Raw genomic sequence first — 20,044 nt, forward strand, 5'->3', positions numbered from 1 at the left:
CCAAGATTTTGCTGCCTATGTTTTCTTCTATGGTTTTTATGCTTTGAGGTCAAACATTTAAGTCTTTGATCCATTTTGAATTTATTTTGTGTGTGATGTAAGACGGTGGCCTAGTTTCATTATTCAATATGTATCTGTCCAGTTTTCCCAACACTCTTTATTGAATAAACTATCTTTAGCCCATTGTATGTGCTTGCTTCCTCTGTTGAATATTAATTGACTATAAAGTTGTGGATTTATTTCTGGACTTTCTAGTATGTTCCACTGATCTATGTGTCTGTGTTTATACCAGTACCATGCTGTTTTGATTATTTTGGCCTTGTAGTATAGCGTTGTATTAGGTAGCATGATTCCTCCAACTTTGTTTTTCTGTCTTAGGATGACTGTTACTATGCAGAGCCTTTTGTGGTCCCCTATAAATTTTTAAGATATTTGTTCTGGTTCTGTGAAATATGTATTTTGAATCTTGATAGGAATTGCGTTGAATCTATAGGTTGCTTTGAGTTGTATAGACATTTTAATGATGTTAATTCTTCCTATGCATGAACATGCTATGTGCTTCCCATTACTTAGTATCTTCTTCAGTGTCTTATAATATTCCAAGTATAAATGTTTTTACTCCTAGGTATTTCATTCTATTTTTTTAAAAGATTTTTTGTTTATTTATTTATTAGACAGAGGGGAAGGGAAGGAGAAAGAGAGGGAGAGAAACATCAATGTGTAGTTGTGTCTCATATGCCCTCTACTGGGGACCTGGCTTGTAACCCAGGCATGTGCCCTGACAGGGAATTGACTGGCGACTCTTTGGTGTGAAGGCCAGTGCTGAATCCACTGACTTGGCCGCTGATCCAACTTTTTTTTTAAGACTTTATCTTTAGAGGGGAAGGGAAGGAGAGAGGAAGAGAAATATCAGTGTATGGTTGCCTCTCGTGCATCCCCTTCTGGGAACTGGCCTGCAACCCAGGCACGTGCCCTGACTGGGAATCGAACTGTGGTAGTTTGGTTCACAAGCCCGCGCTCAATCCACTGAGCTACACCAGCCAGGGCTTGATTTAACTTTTTTAGGACTCTCTGAGCTTTCGGGACTTGTCTTTTTCCTTCACCAAATTAAGGAAGTTTTTGGTCATTATATCCTCAAATAGGTTCGCAGTCCCTTGTTTGTTCTCTTCTCCTTCTGGCATTTCCATGATGGGAATTTTCTGACTCTTCATATTGTCCAAAATGTTTCTTAAGCTCTCCTCATTTTAAAAAAATTCTTTTTTGTGTTTACTCCTTTGCCTGGGTTTCTTAGTTTCTTTGTTTCTTTTTTCCCTACCTTGTCTTCCAAATCACTGATTCAATCTTCTGGTTCTTCTAACTTATTGCTTATTCTTTCCACTGTATTATTTATTTCAGATATTACATTCTTTAGTTCTGACTGATTATTTTTTGTGGTTTCTATGTCTTTTTATCATATCACTGAATTATAACCCTTATAATTATTACTCTAAACTCGCTGATAAATTGCTTGTCTCCATTTCATCTAGTTCTTTTGGAGAATTCTCTTGTTCTTTCATTTGGGGTCTGTTTCTTTGTTTCCCCATTTTTGCTGCTTATTTGTACTTTTTTCTATGTACCATGTAGGTCTGCAAAGGTTCTAGTATATGCCTTTGTCAGATGGTGCTTGTGACTGGCCCTGGTCAACCTGTTTGGAGCTATCAGCAATCCACTGTGTGGCTCCTTCTGTTGGACCTGTTTGTGTGCAGAAAGAACCAGGTTGCACAGTAAGTCTGGCTTTCACCGGCACAGACCTGGGTTAAGGTCAATTGAAATCTCAGAGCTCTGCCTCAGTTATTAAACTAATCAATGATATAGCCTCCACCTGTAATCAGCAGCCTGGCTTAAGCACCACAGGGTGTGGCTAATGCTTACCCTCTGGCTGATATTACTTGGAAAGGAGTGCTCTGCCTGAGAAAGATGGCTTCTGCAGTATTGGGAATGGCTCAGCACAGGGATCCTGGTGGCTGTTCCTTCAGTTCTCTCACCAAAGCCATCAACCTCAGACTCTCCTCAAGCATCTCTACTGCACTCTGTCCTCCCTCTGTTGGAGTCCACGGTAAGTGGCTGTAAATGAAACCTTGTCTTTGTCCCTTCAAGAGGCTCTCTGGGTCTCCAGCCGTCTCTCCCTGGCAGATGGAAATCCTGGTCCTTTTCACAGCTGGATCTTATCTGGGTTCTTTTCCGGCTGTGGTGCTGTAGGCTGAGGAACCCATCTTAGGGTTTAGACCCCACACTTCTCTGGGGGAATCCTCTGGCCACTGAAATATCCCTCTGGAATTTCACCTGCCACCCATGGGAGCCCAGTCAGCTTTCTCACACCTCTTCTGCACTCCCCACCAGTCTTGTTGTGGTAAAGTGATTTCTTTTGTCTGTCCTTGATTATAAAGCTTCTGCCCAGCTAGTGTTTAGTTGGTTATTCAGGATGCTTTCTCTACAATTTAGTTGTAATTCCAGATTAGTCCTGGGGTTGGGGGAGGTTAGTATAGCTTCCAGTTACTCCTCTGCCATCTTGGATCTCAGCTGAATCTACTTTTTAATATCACTTCATGGACCAACTGCTTTATTTTAGGTTCCTGAGAAGCAGATCCTGAACCAAGGATTAGGATGCAAGTGATTTATTTAAAAAATATTTCTGGTAGAGAGAGAAATAAGTAAGTGGGAAAGTTAGAATATGGAAGGAGAAGCAGATAAGACAATATGAAATTTTGGGTGAAGTTCTGCACTCAACCTGATCTCATGAGGCATATGCATTTTACCTTGGACTGTGTTTCAACTTGAGGCAAGAGAAGTGGTCCTTTGTACTTCTCCACTGTCTATCATTAGTGGTTCCTGGCTACCCTGAATGGAGTGTAAACTTGTAGCACTTCTGGCTCTCCACTGGGGCAGCCATCTGAAGGATAGATGGGCACTGATAGAAGCATAGTACACACAACCTAGGGGATAAATTCAGTGGTAAAAGGAATTGAGAGAGTCTGAGTGTAGCACCAAGAATATCCACTGCAGATATTCTGAGAGGCCTGCAGTAGGCCAGGGCAACAAGATTCCAGCATACAATGTGTTTAGACTGCCCTAAACCAATCTGGATATTTCTAGGGTTTCCCAACCCCCTGAAGTTCAACCTGAATTTGGAGAGAGATAAACATCATCACTTTGCCCATTTGTTCCTCTTATCCAGTTTCTCCCAGCACCAGAAGGTCTTTTTCCTTACTTTTAGGGAAATATTCTCATATCATATCTTTTCCCTCACAGAAGAAAATCTGAGACCTTAAATCTCCCATAGCATGACATCAGATTTTTAAAAAACCTGTATTAGCATATTAAGGAATTGATATTCTGTTTCAATAAAGTCTAGATTCAGCTAAACAAAAAAAATTACTTGCTTCAACCTGATACCTTAATATTGACCTAAAATTTCTCTCTTGTAACTTCAAGATGAGCTATGACTTCCCTGAACTTGGCTGTGTATTCCTGACCCTCACAGCAATGGACATCATTGATTCAAAGGCACTATTGCCAAGGGGGCAACTTCAATGAACCAAGTATCAGTTTGCTTACTAGCTCAATAATGTCTTCTCTGTCAAACAAATTATTGTAATATTATTGAACATTTGTGACTCTTCTGCACTGTGACATTCTTTTAATTCTGCTCATGCTGTTTAAAAACCTTTTTCCTGCTCAGTCAGGCAACCCTGGTTGTCTTCTGTCCTCTTTCTTTTCCTGTTGCCTTCAGTATCCTTCCTAATACATGTCACCCTTATTTTCCCCCGCTAATTTATATAGGGCTCAGAAACCAAATACACAAGCATGTTCACATTGTGTATTTAAGAGTTTCAACAATTTAGATAAGAGACTAAGTCTTCTTCCATAGCATCATTTTAATGGCTTATTTTTTAGAGTCTTCATGACAGAAACTTCAGGTAATCCGATCTTTCGTATTTGTGTGCATGCACATGCACATGAGTATATGTGTGTGTTTTTTTCTGGGTCCTTCTCAATAAATGATAGTGTTGAAATTGTTAGAAATATGACCTTCTCTAAGTGGGGATATTCTCTTCTTAGCAAGGTAAGTAAACATGGAAAATTCTGAAACTTTTCTCACCTGTCCTATTCAAAGACCCAGCTTACTATGGGTCCTACAGATTTGCATGACCTTGGAGACAGAAAAAAATCTGGTTTTATTGCTGGAGGAGAGAAAGAGTTGGGGTAAAGAAAAATAAAATATCCAAAACAAAGCTCTAGGAACATGGGCTCATGGGCAAATCCATGAAACAATCAAATTAACAGACCACGTGTGAGGCTGATGGTAGATGGGTGGGTCTATGGCTTTCTATTAAGTAGACCACAGTGATACATCTCATTCTCCAAGTTGGTAACATCATTACCACTGGTATCCACACTGGAGGGTTGCTCTATTTTCTCAAGTTTTTTTTTTAGAAAAATATTTTTATATTACTTAATGGGAAGCACTACATCCAAAGTTATATCATGAGCTGGCTGTTTTTTCTCTATTCATATAAGTGTAATTATTGACATCATGTCAAATTGATTCCACTGATGTTGATTCCTGGTGCACATATAGATTTCATGGAAACCAAAGTAAAGGATAATTCTGACAGTAAGATTGGTGGTGGTGGATTCTGAGCTGGTGGGGTAGAAGTCAGTCTAAAGGTGTATGGGAAGGCAGGAAGGCTCCTGCTGCTTCAGATTAAAGCTCAAAAGACCTTTAGGCTGTCCCACTTTACCAGTGGCCTGTTAAAGCAAACAGAAGTTAATCTTCCAAGGGTATGACAGACATCTGCCTCCACTTTAAATTTTCCAGTGAGTTCCCTTAAGTTGCTAATTTCACTGTTGGGTGGTTGGCCATGGTTGTCAGAAAACATCTCTCTGTAGTGAGCCAGAATCAGCCCCTTTATCGTCCCTTTTATTTCTCTCTGTCTCTTACTTCTCATCTCTGTTTCCAGTTCTGGGCTGGAGCAACAAAGGATCAGCTGATTTTCCTCAGTCCTTCAACTAACTTAATCATGTCCACAGAATCCTTGTTAACATATATGAAAAATGAAAAAATGCAGTGAGCCCAGTTTGGTTTATTTCTGTTGAGCTGCGGCAAGTGTTTCGCTTGTTTTTGCAATCTTATGCTGTCCTGAATAGACTCAGGGATAGTGTATCCAGAGCAGATTTTATGCTGATAAAGACTGTTCATGAAGATCTACATGCCTTTTGTTATTAACTTTTGACCTGTCACCCCATTTTCATTTTAATCTTTTTTTACAGATATACATTCCAGGCCCTAGAGACAAGGTGATAGGGTCTGCAAGCTTCCTCTTTTTTTATGTGCAGTTAGTTCCCTGTAGTGCTAGAAGGTGCACAGGAAGAAGTGAATATTGATGTTCCTTGAACGTTTTCTATGGCTCAGCTCAGGGTCTTGCAAAACAAATCCGTGGGCAAGGTACCTTTTAATGGAAAACCTTAGCATTCAAATATGAGAGATGCTTGAGACTGATAGTCTGAAATGTTAATATGTGCACATTAACTAAGGTATTAGTTTTGGTTGCATTTCAGAATGAAAAACTGCTTCATGGTTATTCATTTAGAGGAATACACAGTTAGGAAATACTTTATTTTCAGAAAAGGATTCATGCAGCGAGAAAGTATCAGTCTATTACATTACTGGCAGGAAGTACAGATTAGTAAAATTCTGTCATTTCATAACTTCTGTTTGTTTTAACAGGTCAGAGAGAACATTTATGTGAGTCCTGCAAACTACCACAGACATGCTGGGATCTGAAGGCATTAACTGTAAGTTGAAATCATGACATTAGTTTTGTGGCACACGTTCGACATGAAGTTGATTATCATGTCACAAATTTGAACCTGCTAATTGTGGGCTGAACTGGTAAGACCTGCTTGGACAAGAATGAAGTACTGTAACTATAGGGACAGTTGGATCCGTCTGCTGACTCAACCCATGTAACGACATGGGTGTGAATGCATATGACATTTTGTTCATCTAAAGAGCTATCCCCTAATCTGTCTCTTGACAGATCCATGCAGTTTAAGGCTGATGAACAACTTCAAAGGTTCTTAAAGTGTCCTTGTCATGAGGCTCCTCTTGGAAGTATTTTTCTCTACGTCCTCCCCATCCCATAACCACATTTTTTCTTTGCTTTTCCTTTCTCTTTCTTTTTAAGTTACCTCTGAGATTTCCCATTTAGAAGGTCCTTATTCTAATTACAGGAAGTCCTCTCTGTGCAAAGATGCTTAGCCTCACCTTGTACAGCTTGTCCTCACAGTCAGAGAAACCTTTAGCTTTCTTGTAAAAGAAGGTGTTTCTCTTCAGGAGTGAAAGGACTTTTAGTTCTTTTAAATGGATACCAATATATGTGCATAATGGGCCAATTATAAGGCATTCCTGCAGAGGAAGCTAGCACAGAGATATTTTATAATGCACAGGTGTGTAATTTAGATTACCTGCAAAGCAATTAGAACAAATGTTTCAAAAGTCAGGGCAGGAATTTGCTCTTTAGTTTTTCTCTAGTGCTATTGAACAAAAAGTCATAGTCATTCATAGCTACGTTATCAGAAGAGTAAGTCAGAGAGTGTCCCCATCACATTCATGGTCTGTGTCAGGTTCCGAGGACTCTGCTCTTGTTTGTACTGCCACCGCTGCATTTGGTTTGCTTCCATCAGTCCTCTGTCCCTTCAAGCTTTTTTTCAGTTCAGTCTTTCTAGGTCCCTCTGTATAGAATTGCCTCCACGTGTGCTTGGCTCTCTCCTTTACATCACATGTCTCCGTGAGTGTGCAGGGCTCCTGAGCTCACCCACCTGCATCAGAACTGATACATGGCTGAACTTGATGGGAATAGTGTTCTCTGGAGCATATTAAAGCCATTTCAACTGGGAAAGTAGAGGAAAAAAATAAATACCTCTTAAGGAGTAGTAAAACAATTGGGTTTTGTGTCATTTTGGAGCTTTATTGAAGGAAAAGGGTTTACGATGAGGTAATCGTGTGGGGAGATGGGCTGTGAAGCAAACAGTGTGTGAGTCTACATTTGCTCGTCCAACATCACTCAGAACATGTGAAGGACAAAGAGGGCTTTAAGTGGCAGTTCAAACCTCTGGATAACATCTTTCTTGTTATTGAAAGAGGCATTTCCAGAATGCCAGCTTGTCGAAAATAGCATTGCAAGGAGGAGGTGGACCAAGGTAGTAAGTTTTTTTCAGCCTTCCCATTTGTAATCTGGCTGGGTCGTCTCTCTAGCTCAGGAGACGACAATGGAATCTAGCCTGCCAAGACAATAAAAGCTTTTTCAAGACTGTGCTGTGTTAGATAAACAATTTTCCTTCTGATCCTCATCCCATAAATCCTCTGCTGACTCTGACTTATTTTTGTGTGTATCGCAGAATATAAAATCTTTTATTAACTGTGATGTAATGGGAGCTATTCATCTAATTGATCACCTCTCCATACTACAAATTTCTAAAGCGGCAAAGTAATTGAAGGAACAAACAGCTAAGAACAATTAGCGGAGCAATTGCATTTGTTGAAATCAGTGAATTAAGATTTTTGCTTTTAGAGAAAAATATACTTTTAGATTAAAAAAAATCTTGGTGGAAGAGTTGATATTAAAGGTTTCCTTCAAGATCACTCATTTTTGTTTTTTTCACTTTTGAAGTCTAAGGGCACCATATTTTGGTCCTCTTAGAGCTTCTCAGCACAGTCGTCTTTCACCGAGGGTTGGGGGAGGGAGAGAGGCTGAGGGAGGGATCAGAGAGCACAGAAATGAAGAAGGGCAGTATCTGGCAAAGCTCAGTGTGGAACTCTGTCCTTCGGGATTCTTTCTGCCTATTCTTAGACACAGTTTATTGTAGTTTCTTTATAATTACAAGAAAGCAAGTAAAGATGTCTGTTTCCATAAGAAACGTCTTATACCAGTTTTAGTTATGATTCTACCTTCCCATCTCCCTTTCCTTCGTATGCCCCCAAAATCAAGCAATAAAATCGAACTTCTTTAGACTGTGAAGCATTTACAGTACTATTCCCACAAAAGATGAATACTGAAAATGAAAGCCGTTCAACTTAATCAGGATCAATTTGCTGCCTCAAATGAGTAAAAAGCAAACATTTAATTAACTTTATTTTATATTTTGAATATCTTTAGTGACTATTTAAAAAATAAATAAAGTATACAGGGATTGTTTGATTTTTAATATCCAAGGAATCCTGGGGTTTTAAAGCTCTCTGTGTATTTAAGTATTATTGACATTCTTAAGACCCACAGAATAACAGTGTTTTAAGATCCCTGAAGCCCTAGTTACCTTTCCATTTGTGATCCATTTAGCCATCAATAGAGTGAGTTAAGAGCCTAGCTATAAGCTCTCTACCCAACTAGAGTGCATACATACTAGGTCCGTAATTATACCAAATAAATCTTCATTTTCCTTCCTTTTTTAATGATGTGACATATTTATGTTTTTAGTCAAAGCGCATGATTTCTATTTTCTTTAAAATTAGAGTGCACCAGGAGAAGGGAAATGAAAATTCTTACTTTATCAAAATACTAATGTGAAAATAAGACAGTTTTATAAGAAAGTGTTAAGGGAAAGAGGGTATGCTTAGCTAAAACTTGAGTGTATAATTACAGTATTTAAGTACAACTTGACAAATGCCACAGAAATACATGGAGGATATTTGTTGAAGACTTTCACTAGAAAAATCTTGCCCAGCTCTGCTTTTTAAATTTTTTTCTGTATTTTCAGTGTCAATATCTTTTTTCTGAGTCACAGTCTTTAAGAATATATTGCTTAAGAAAATAATATATTGCTCAAATTTAACTTCCTACAAGAATCAGTATCAATCTCTAACCCATTATTATATCGTCTGCTAACTTTTAAAAAGAAGAATTATTGGAGTGACATTGGTTAACAGGGTTATGTACGAGTAGGTTACAAGTGTCCATTCCTATGATATATGATCTGTATATTGCACTGTGTGCCCACCACACAGAGGCAAATCATCTTTTGTTGCCATATATTTGGTCCCCTTTACCCTTGACTTTCCCTACCACCCACTTCCCTCTGGTAATCAACACAGGGAAGTGTGTGTGTTGTGTCTGTAAGTTTTAGTTTTATATACCACATATGAGTGAAAGCATATGGTTCTTAGCTTTTTCTGACTTATTTTGCTTAGCATAATATTCTCAAGGTCCACCCATTTTGTTGCAAATGGCAGTATTTCATTTTTTCTTATGGCTGAGTGGTACCCCATTGTATATGTGTACCATATCTTCCTTATCCAATCATCTTGAAGGACACCTTGGTTGTTTCCATTTCTTGTCCACCATGAATAATGCTGCAATGAACGTAAGGATGCATATGTCTTTGAGTTCACTAATTCCTAATTTCTTTTTTTCTGCATGCTGTATTATATGAAACAACTTTGTTAACTAGGTACCTATTATGCATTAGGCATTTGTAAAAGCTCCCAGACCCTCAGTCTTTACTATAGAGAGAAGATTTATAAAAAGAGGTGGGACTTGGGGTGACACTAGAGCAGGGCTGTCAAACTCATGTTCACTGGGGGCCACATCAGCCTCACAGTTGCCTTCAAAGGGCCGGAATAATTTTAGGGCTGTATGAATGTAATTACTCCTTAACTGTGAAGGAGTTGAAATGACATTTGGCCCTTTGAAGGCAAACGCAAGGCTCCTGTGGCCCCCGGTGAAATGAGTTTGGCTCCCCTGGGTGGAGTGCTCTCAGGCATTTTCTTCCTGAATTCTATAGCCAGTCACCTGTTCTCTCCTGTAAACTTAAAAACTAGTACCAGTAGGTACTCATCCAGTTTTTATTTCAGAATTAACTTGATGACTGATGGGTTCTATAAACAATAAAATAATTTAGCTTGTTATATATTTTGCAATAATGAAGGGGTTAATTGGCATGATACATGTGTTCCATTATTTATTTTAATATTATATTTGGTTCTGTTTTCCCTGTCCTCAACTCATCCTTTTGTTTGTTATTAAAACATATTTACAAACCTTAGTATGTGTTTGGCATAGTCTTTTGAATAGTGAGATACCTCCTGCACACAAAATGTATATCATGCAGGTATTTTGAGTCCACTTGGGTAAACAATTATATACATACAAACTATCAAATAATAAAGTGACAATATAATAAAAGCAAAAGGCTTATAATTAAGAATTGCCTCAGTGGCACAGGCAGTAAATGATCAGAGTTTATAATAACAGGCAATCACTGAAACTGGATGGGCAGAGAAAGTTTTGTGGAAGTTCCGGAGCTTGAGGTAGATCTAAAGGGATAGGTGGGACCTGTAGACAAGTAACAATACCATCAATGTGTATAATTCTTTAGTGTTTATAGTTGCTTTACAGGTAGGGTCTTTTTGTGTGTTTGTTTCTAGGCAAAGAGCTTTATTAATCTTTGTTTCAAGCTTTATCCCCAGGCTTCGCTTCTTCATCTGAATTAGCTGCAATGACTGATCTATGTACAAGGGAAAGCTGAAAAGAGTTGCAGTATTCAAGGGGTTTGGGCTTAAACATATTGGAGATCTAGATTTTATCGGATCCATGAACAGAATTTGAAAAAGCATTCATAATGTAAAATAGCAGCTGTGAGTAACTCGGTCAAGTTCTGCCTTCTCCAGAAGCTGACTCAATGTCGTTTTCTTCATTCTTGGAAGACTCATCAAAATTCTCCACAAGATCTAAAACTTCATCCTCATCCTCCTCTCCTGTAGCAAGTGGTGATTTTACGTCCACAGGTTGTTTGGGCAGAGCTTTGCCAGTCTCCTTAGCTGGTCAGACTGGCTGCACCAAGCTGGTTTAAGGTGCTGGGTAGTGCGTCTGTCAGCTGCTTTGTCTCTGCGCAGCAGTGATGGTGAAAGTGTTTGCTGCCAGAGATGCCTGGACTTCGTGCTTGAGAACATGCATCACCGTTCCTTGGTTTTGGGGCATACTTCCACATCAACACTAGAGATATGGTTTACCCCTAACTTCCTACAGGAGAACTGAAGTTTTATATCCCCTGCTGTTGCTGTTCTGTGAACCACCTTCTTTCTGGGAGCAGTTCCTCTCCCATTGGTCGCCACTTGTGCTTGCACTTTGGGAAGTTTCTCCTGGTTCAGCATAGTTTCTTCTTGTTGGAGAGGGGGACTGGCCTCTAAGGGGCCCAGGGCTGGCCATCAGGGGGACTTGGGCACACAGCTGAGATTGGCAGTGTCTGTTTGAATACTCTCCTGTGTGCTGTGAGTACTGTGCTCCTCTCCATTTTACATATCGGAACAGTTATGGTTTCAATAACTTGCCCTGTGCCAAGGAGAAACCTGAATCCACAACCCAGGACACATTGAAAAATATTTGTTCTATTAGATATTCTAGGCCAGAGGTTAGCTAACTATGGCTAGTGAACTATGTCTGTCCTGCCATTAGTTTCTGTAAATACAGTTTCATTGGAACAAAGCCACACTCGTTCATTATGTATCAGCTAGGGCTGCTTTTGCACTCAAACAGCAGAGCTGAGTAGTTAAGACAGGGATCATCTGGTTGCATATCCTAAAATATTTACCATCTGGACCCTTGCAGAGAAAGTTTGCCAACTTCTGCTCTAGAGATAAAACAAAAGGAAAAACAAATATTAGATTAAATGAACCTTTTATTTAAATTTCCAGAATTATTTTCCATAATATTTCTACAAGCAAAGATTTCTACAGATCAAAGACCACTACTTCATGTATGGTAGGATCAAGAACAGCAAACACATGTGTGTATGATATGTATAATATTACATGTGATACATATGTATGATATATATGCATGATACATATATGACATTCTGTAGCATTGCCTCTGAAAATAGGGGAAGGTAAAGCATTTTAGATTTAGTATGTAGGAAAGGCATTCCTGTATTAATGGGGACCCGCTGGTTCTTGCCACATCAAAAGGATGAGTTGTATTATTCATTCATGTCAGATAATTGAAATGTTCACTTATTCTTGGCTCCCTCCTTATAAAGATACTGCTTTATTCAGATTCATAAATCACACTAGGAAAATACACTTAAGGAAAAGGTTTGCATTATGGGCTCATTCAATTAAACATTCTGGAGGGCACGATTGCTTTGTGCCTGAAAGTGGAACAACATCTCAGTAGAAATTAAAAACATAAAAGAATGTGTTCAGGTAATTGCTTATTAAACTTTCAAACCCAATGACAATAACAAATTTAAATTGATTACTTAATATGCTTAAACGAGATGATGCTGAATGTACAACCAAGCTGCACCAGCGAGGCCTGAAAGTAAACCTTATTGAATAGTGAGGTACAGCAGTGCCTATCCGTCTCTGCCAGCTTGGAGAGAAGTCAGTAAGGCTGGACGGATTGTTTAAATTAGATTGGTTAGTAGCAAGTGCAACTGTATCTCGTTTGTAGTGACCCTTGGCTCCGAAGGTTTTAAATCAGCTGTGGGCCTTAGCAATAGAAAGACAAAGGCACTCATGTTCTTGCCCCTGGAGTGTATTTTCATTCACTGCTTGCCTCCAGGAATCTCTCTCCTGGCTTCCTCTTCTTTCCTTTACCACTGACCCATACATTGGAAATCTATAGAAGTTTAATTACAGAATCAATTTTCTGGTCTTCTTAAATGTCTAATCAGTATACATATTGTCTTTACAAAGGACCTTGTAAGCCATTATTAGAAAGAGTTCCATAAATATTCGGATTAGCCTGTATGTAGGGAAGGTCTGTCTCAACACTAATACAATATAGCCTCACTTAACCAGAACTGTTAAAATTAAGCCGTCATTTTTATCATGGATTCCATATACTCACTTATCTGTAATTTATTAAAATAAATATTTAATGTCTGAGTTTTTATCTTTACTCTTTGAGGAACGATGAGGCATGAAAGAAATAAATTTTCAGATAATTTCCTATACTATTGTCGGTTATAGTTATAGTACCATATAGTATTAAAGTATACTAGTGATCTGGAGACCTTTGATCTCATAGGAAAACAATAGGTACATTACATTAACTATAAACTATAAGCTAAACTGTGGAAGTAAAACAATACATATTCATTGTAAGTTTTTTTTACTCTCACCTCCACCTGTTTAAGAGAGAAAATTTAGTCACCCAAAGTATCCACTCTCCCTAGTTTTTCTGGGGCTGAGTACCCTGCACTTTTTCTTTTATACAGGTGGAGAGACTGGAAATTGAACTATGATATATAGTGAAGGCTGCTCTGGGTATATTCTCTGTGATGAGAAAGTTTATTGTACATACTTGGAGCCTCTTAAAAACTGAAGAGTAGAAACACATCAAACGGAAAAAGAACGAGGATAAGAGTGGACTGGAGAATAGTCCTTTGGATGAAGGGAAAATAGAAAAGTAATATGTACTCTAAACAGGAGAACTGTGATACAAACAAAATGTGTAAAATGAGTTTGAATCAACCTCTTTCGTCTGTTTATGATCCAACTCTTGTGTGACCACTTTTGAACTGAAAATTCTTGAGGATGAAATTCTCCTGGGTGAAAAGGGTCTTTGTTTTGCCACCTTTCTTGTAGATATTTTCTGGCCCTTTTCAAGGTTATTATTGAGTTCTTCTGATTTTTTTACTTATACATATGAGTCACTATTGTGATCTTCCACAGATATCTGTTATACACTGTTATTAGTTAGCTAGGCTAGTTATGCTGCAGTAACAAAGAACTCCCCCAAAATCTAAGTGAATAAAGTCACAAAAGTTGGTTTTCATCCAGGCCTAGCATAGGTCTGTTGGGTACTTTGCTGCAGGTCTTCACTGTAGGATCCAAGCTCTTACAATGGCATCCATCTGGACCTTCTTGGAAAACCATGACAAAGGAACAGACAGAGAGGACAGTGAATTGCTCTCTGCCTTTTAAAACATCTACTGGGGGGAAAAGCCACTTCTTGTGTTTTTTCCACCATAACTAGCTACATGGTCATGAGAAATGAAAAAGAGTGGAAAGGTACAGTTGTCCTATGTGCTGAAGAAAACTAGAAATATCTGATGGTGAGAGTACACTACAATTAAGTATCTCACATATTACATATAAGGCCCTGGGAAAAGGTTTCCCCATTTAAAAGGCTATGGGTTGTAGGAGGTGATGGAATTTATATGTAAATTATGTGCAAGTTCAAGTTGGCCAAACTAATGAACTGGAGACATCTCCGTGAAGTCCTGAGAAGGTGCTACAGTGTGATTAGGGTTTGAATATTGGTTTCCCCACTTTATAGCCCATGGCAGTGGCAAGTGACTTCATTGTACAGATGACTCCCTTTCCTCATTCATATAGTAGGATGACTGATAGTGCTTTCCTGGTAGGTATTTTGTGAGAACTGCATAAGACAATGTGTACAATGTGCTTAGATAACACTGAGCATGGACAGGAGCTAGAGTCTTGGCTCATATACTTACCTCTGAGGATTTGGGATGACAGGAGAGACTTTGCAGAATGAGTTAAGGTTATCCTTGAAAGCAAGCCTAAATTTACTGAGCAAAAAAGAGAAAGAATTCAGGAGAAAATAAGCGAAGAGTCAAAGTCAGGGTGGGGCTGGAGTATTTGGGGAAACTAATTAGACCTGTTTGATTGGATCAGAACGTTTGTGGAGAGTATTTTTTGAGGCAAGGCAGGACCTTTTAGGTGCAGGGTTTAAAAACCAAGCATAGGAAAAGTGTTTGGATAGAAATGTGAATGGAAGGTTGGAGAAGCAACAATGTAGAGAGGAAGCTGTTTGTGCAACAAGTAGAAATAGAGGCAGAAAGGAGGAGAGAAGATCTTTAAGATGTTCTACTAATAAGAAAACAAAGAGTCTGGTTAACCATGGCTAACTGACTTACAAGGTAATGAGGAGAAAAGATACAGAGAGAAACGATGGTGAGGACCAAAAATTCTGGTATTTTATGCTTCGATACCTAAGTACAACAAAGCATGTTAGAGCTGAGTGATTACCCTAACTTAATTTGCTGTCCTCAGATGACATATTACAGCTCTAAATACTACCCAGACACAGTTTTCCTTGTGTATTGATGATATACAGAAAGTCAAAATGAGCCCATGAAATTATGTATGTTGACTTGTCGGTACCTTGGAGAAAATGCCAAATAAGAGGTTGTCAAATAAATATAATGAAAGCTATGAAAGAAATAAGTACAGCCAAGTAAACCAATCAACTTGAAGTTAAAAAAATAAAGTGAGTTCAGTTGTTACCACAGCAATAATTCCAGGGCTGGAACACACCAATGACTGGATTCACTGGCAGGCACTGTGAGCTATAGCCTGCTGCCAGCTGCTGTAGTTAAGGCTGCTTTAGATTAGAATGCAGATGTACAGCATTTAAAGTTTATAGTTTAAACATGGGATTCATGGATCACTTTAAAGGCAGCCCAACCTGTGAAGTTGCAGACTAGCTATAGACTAAATTATGGATTAATCTGAGCTTTTAAATGTACTAGAAATGGCCTTGCTTGTGTGGGACTGGAGACAAAACCTTCTCAGTGCTTTGCTCCCCAGGAGGTTTGGAGAGAATAACCTTGTGAGTGTTCAGGCAAAAGTGAAATAAGAATACGGTATCGGTATCTCCCTAACCCCACATTGAAAGGAAGACTAAAGCTCAGATGTTACGGTTATCATTTAAGAGACTGAAATGGAGATGCTCAGTGCAAGAACAGATTCAGATCTGTTTCTTTCCCTCTAATAAGGGACAACTATGAAGACTGGTATTTAGCCTCATGACTTAATAGCTGACATACCTAGCAAACCGTAAAGTCTTATTAGGTGACATTAGCATACCTTTATTTGTGGAAGTGAAGAGAAGAGGGAGAAGGAACTCACTGTAGACATGAAAGGTTCAACATTTTTATACAGGGTTGGAGTACATATATATCTGAATATTCATAGGGAGTATGATTTAAAGAGCATCTAAGATTTTCTGAAGCCACCAGCCCTTCAGCTGTAGATAGTTAGAATTTACTTCTTTTCTGAAAGCCTCCACTTTTCTTTAGAATTCCAATCTTTTTTGCTCATAAATTCAATTCTGGCTTTCTTGAATATCAGAAATTGCTTTGCTTTCTCCTTTTCTTACTTGGATGCACTGTTCTGAAAAAAATGGGTGATGTTCTTTCGTCCTGTGGACCTCTATGCCATTATCATTCTCTCTTTTTATAAATGGAGTTGATTGTTTTCACTGACCTAACTTTACCCAAATTTCTCTCTCCCCCACTGGTATTTATGTCAGAATCTGCGCCATCCTCCCCAACAGTCTCTGGCTGCCTTTGAGGCACCTATCTCCCCTCCTTCTACTTTAGGTCCTGGTTCCTCTGTTCTTGCATTTTTAATGTGCTGAGTCACCATGGTGTTTGTGAGCCTACACACATCTTTTTCTGTTCACTCTTGTCAAGGCATCCAAGATATCACACACTGGCCATATGGGGATACTTTCCCATGTGCTGTCTCACTATTTACTTTTAATACCTAATGCCTTTTAAATGCTATGATACCACCTAAGCAAACACAGACATAAGGGTAGACACATACAACACATGCACATACACAGGAGTGTGAATAAAATAATGTTCTCAAACTACTTAATGCACAGTTCTGGGCAGCAATGTGAGGGAGGCCTTTATTACTTTCCTGATATTGGCTACCTGTGGGTTCTTAGATGAACTGTGGCCAGAAGTGATGTTGTTATTGTTATTGTTTAGCTCTCGGAATTGAAATCCTAAGCCTTGAGGCCGGGCATGTTTTGTGTAGTTCTCCAGGGGGGTGGAAGGGAGCTCATCTGACCCCTCCCAGCTGGCTTGGTTCACTTGTTTACACTGCCTGCCTGGCCTCTGATGGCCTTTTAGTTTGACTCTTGCTCTATATGTCTCTGCATTGTTTGGATTTTTCATATTAAGACTATACTTAAAAAAGCACATGACAAAAAATGGACCAAGATAGAAATGTAGGAATGTTTGTGTTCTGCTGCAGTCATTCACAGGGAATGATCACCATGGGGAAGATCAGAGGGAAGTTTTCCAAGAGGCCACACGAAGTAAGCACTTGGCTGAAATAACTTGGTTCTACCTTCGCAGTCTCAGCGTCCTGCTATATTTTCTAGCGAAGTGAGAGTGGATAGATCTCCCAGTATTTTTATTACAGTATCAAGAGTTTAAGAGTATAGCAAATAATAGGTTCAATAGGCTAATATACAGTGAGAGATAAAACTATCAAGAGTCCATTATGGGACAGCCCAGTTTCTTTCTTTATAGATCTTTGGGAAGCCATATCACATTATAAATGCCAAGTTTATTCCGTAACTGACATGGAAGCTGGAGAAATTACAAAGTGATTTATTTCCCTGCTGAAATTCCTTTGATTACCACCACTCCTTCCCTACCCTCCTAAGTAGGCATAAGGTGGAAGTGTGCTAAACAGAAGGACTGTGCCACAGTGCAAATGCATTTCAGCTTAAAGTGTGCTTGTAGTCTGCCCAGGCTGGGTGCCTCAGTGGGTTGGAGCATTGTCTCATACCCCTACCTACAGGTTGCGGGTTCCATTTTCAGTCAGGGCACATGGCTGGTTTCGAGTTTGATCCCTGGTCAGGGTGCGTATGGGAGGCAACCAATTGATGTTTCTCTCTTATACTAATGTTTCTCTCTCTCTCTCTCTTCCTCTCAGTTCCCCTTTCTCTACCTAAAATCACTAATGAAATATCTTTGGGTGAGGACTTAAAATAAGTTGTGCTAGTCCATCCATTTGGGGAAGTCTGCTTAAAGGTTTGTTCCATGTATATCTATCTATATGAGGCAAAGAATAAGCATATTATTTATTACTTTTATGGTTTTTCTTTTTCCTTCCTATGCTTTTCTAAATCATTTCTTATATTTCAAGAATGTGTTAGCCAATTAACCCCAGTTTAGGAGAATAGGTCTGAAAATTCATAAGGAATATGATTTAAAAAACATCTAAGACTTTCCGGAGCTACCAGCTCTTTAGTTACAGAATAGCAGTTGCTTAGGATTTCCTTCTTTTCTGGAAGCCTGAATAAGCACCCCGAAGTCCATCACTTCTTCAAAATAAATAACTCGGGCACATTCAGGAGGTTAAACACCAATTAAAATAGAAAATGCTGAGAGGGAGAAGAGGAAGTAGGGTGCCTGCAAAGGCCCCATTGACTGTGAGTTTAGCCAGACCCTCTGGTCCAACCTTCAGCAAAATTACACTCAGCTAGTGTCCTTAGGACTCAGCTGGTTTCTTTAATATCTTTGACACCATCTCATCCCCATTCTGAAGAAAGCAGTTCAGGGTGGAGGTCTCATTCTTGCACATCTGTGCTCTATCTGAATACCCATCTTGGTCAGTGTGTTTCTGTTTCCTGGGGATTGAAATAGACCCTTTAAAATTTGCACTCGGAGGTAGTTGGGCCTCCAAATGGCCACAAAATGAATTTTACTCATAGACGTCCCAGTTGCCTGCAGAATATGGTTAAATTAGCCTTTGCTAGGGTTAAAAACATAAGAATCCACAAAGGTCTCATCTGCCATCACAGTGTCCTTTGCGAGAAGCTGTAGGAGGGGCATTGCCCACCAGTCCCTCCAGGAGGGGACAGCAGTCAGAAACAGGTGGGGAGGGAAATGGAAACTGCCATTGTGTGTGAGAGTGACGTGTTGCACGGAGGTTTCATTTCTCTTGAACCTAGACAGACTCTTTACAGAACTCAAGGAATCTATAGTATACATTTAAAAACATTTTCCTATTAGGTTTTTCTAGAATGGCTTCCCATTATAAGATACAGTTCTGTCTGTGATAAGCAGAGGGCTGGAAATACCTGCTTCAGCGTCCCGTCTGGCCATGCTTGGCAAGTCTGACACTATTTCTGCCTGTAGCCAGGACAGGATATCACACAACGGAATGGGGTAGCTGGAAGGGTGCAGACGGCCAGATAGTAGAGCTGACCACATAGAGCTGTGTCTCTTAGTTATAGGACACTGTCTTGTATTTTTTTTTATTCTTCATGTTTTTTTTCTTTTGCCTCTAGCAAGGAAGAGCTGTTTCTAAAGTCTATTTAGGGCAGTTAGAATGTGAAATCAGACTCCCTTGAGGAGGAATCAGACATAGCAGACAGTGTGAACTATAAGCCCTACCACAGGCTTAGACAGAAAAAGATCAAATATCTCTGCCATATGGTGAGAGGATTTTCAGGCCCTGATATTAGAAGAGCAAGTAAGGAGGGGGTGGTGCCCCTTAGAGGAAAGGAGAGAAAGATGTGGGAAATAGTTTTTTAGTTACAGATAATTTGCCATACATAGTTCGGAGCTTCAGAAACCTCCTTGGTTAAGTACATTAAAAATAACACCACGTTTGCTTTAGATCCACAGGAGAAGAAAAAGATAAAGTAAAAAATTCACCTTAAAAGTCAAAAATCAAATGATTAATTCTGTTGTGCTTTGAAGAAATTCAAGGTAAAGTACATGTTAAGGTAAATGTGAGTAAAACAGAGATCAGTCACTAATGCACACGACACACAGTGATGGTTTGTTAAAGCACATACCTCCCAACGATGAGGGGACTGACTACGGTGTGCATCATCAACCCTCATGGGTGGATTATAAGATGCTTTAAAAGCACACAGTATTTACATACTGTGTAATATTAACTCGATCATTGCAAATTAGAGAGTTAAAACTAATAAAAACACTGCAGCCTCAGAACAGGGAACCTATACTTCATGATGCTAGTTAAACAGAGTACCCAACACTATAGGTTACTATCACTGTAGAGTTATTAAAGGAATTTTAGAGTTTTTTTTCTCAGACATGTATTCTATGAACCCAGGCATACATAGTCACTTAGCTTTGAGTTTTCTTGTTGTTACTGTTTTGTTTCTTGATTGGTTAGACTGGAAATAAATATATGGAAAATAAAGATATCAGATCTTTTCTAATTTTTCTCTAAGTTCTGTACATATTGGAG

General features: G+C 39.1%; 1 pseudogene; it reads right to left on the reverse strand.

The window, feature by feature from the left end:
- Positions 1 to 10,685: 10,685 nt before the first annotated feature.
- Positions 10,686 to 19,032, reverse strand: LOC119046659 (transcription factor BTF3-like; annotated as a pseudogene).
- Positions 19,033 to 20,044: the final 1,012 nt, after the last annotated feature.

The sequence above is a fragment of the Artibeus jamaicensis genome, unplaced genomic scaffold (assembly GCF_021234435.1).
Source record: "Artibeus jamaicensis isolate MK-2021 breed Jamaican fruit bat unplaced genomic scaffold, CSHL_Jam_final contig_402, whole genome shotgun sequence".
Classification (NCBI taxonomy): domain Eukaryota; kingdom Metazoa; phylum Chordata; class Mammalia; order Chiroptera; family Phyllostomidae; genus Artibeus; species Artibeus jamaicensis.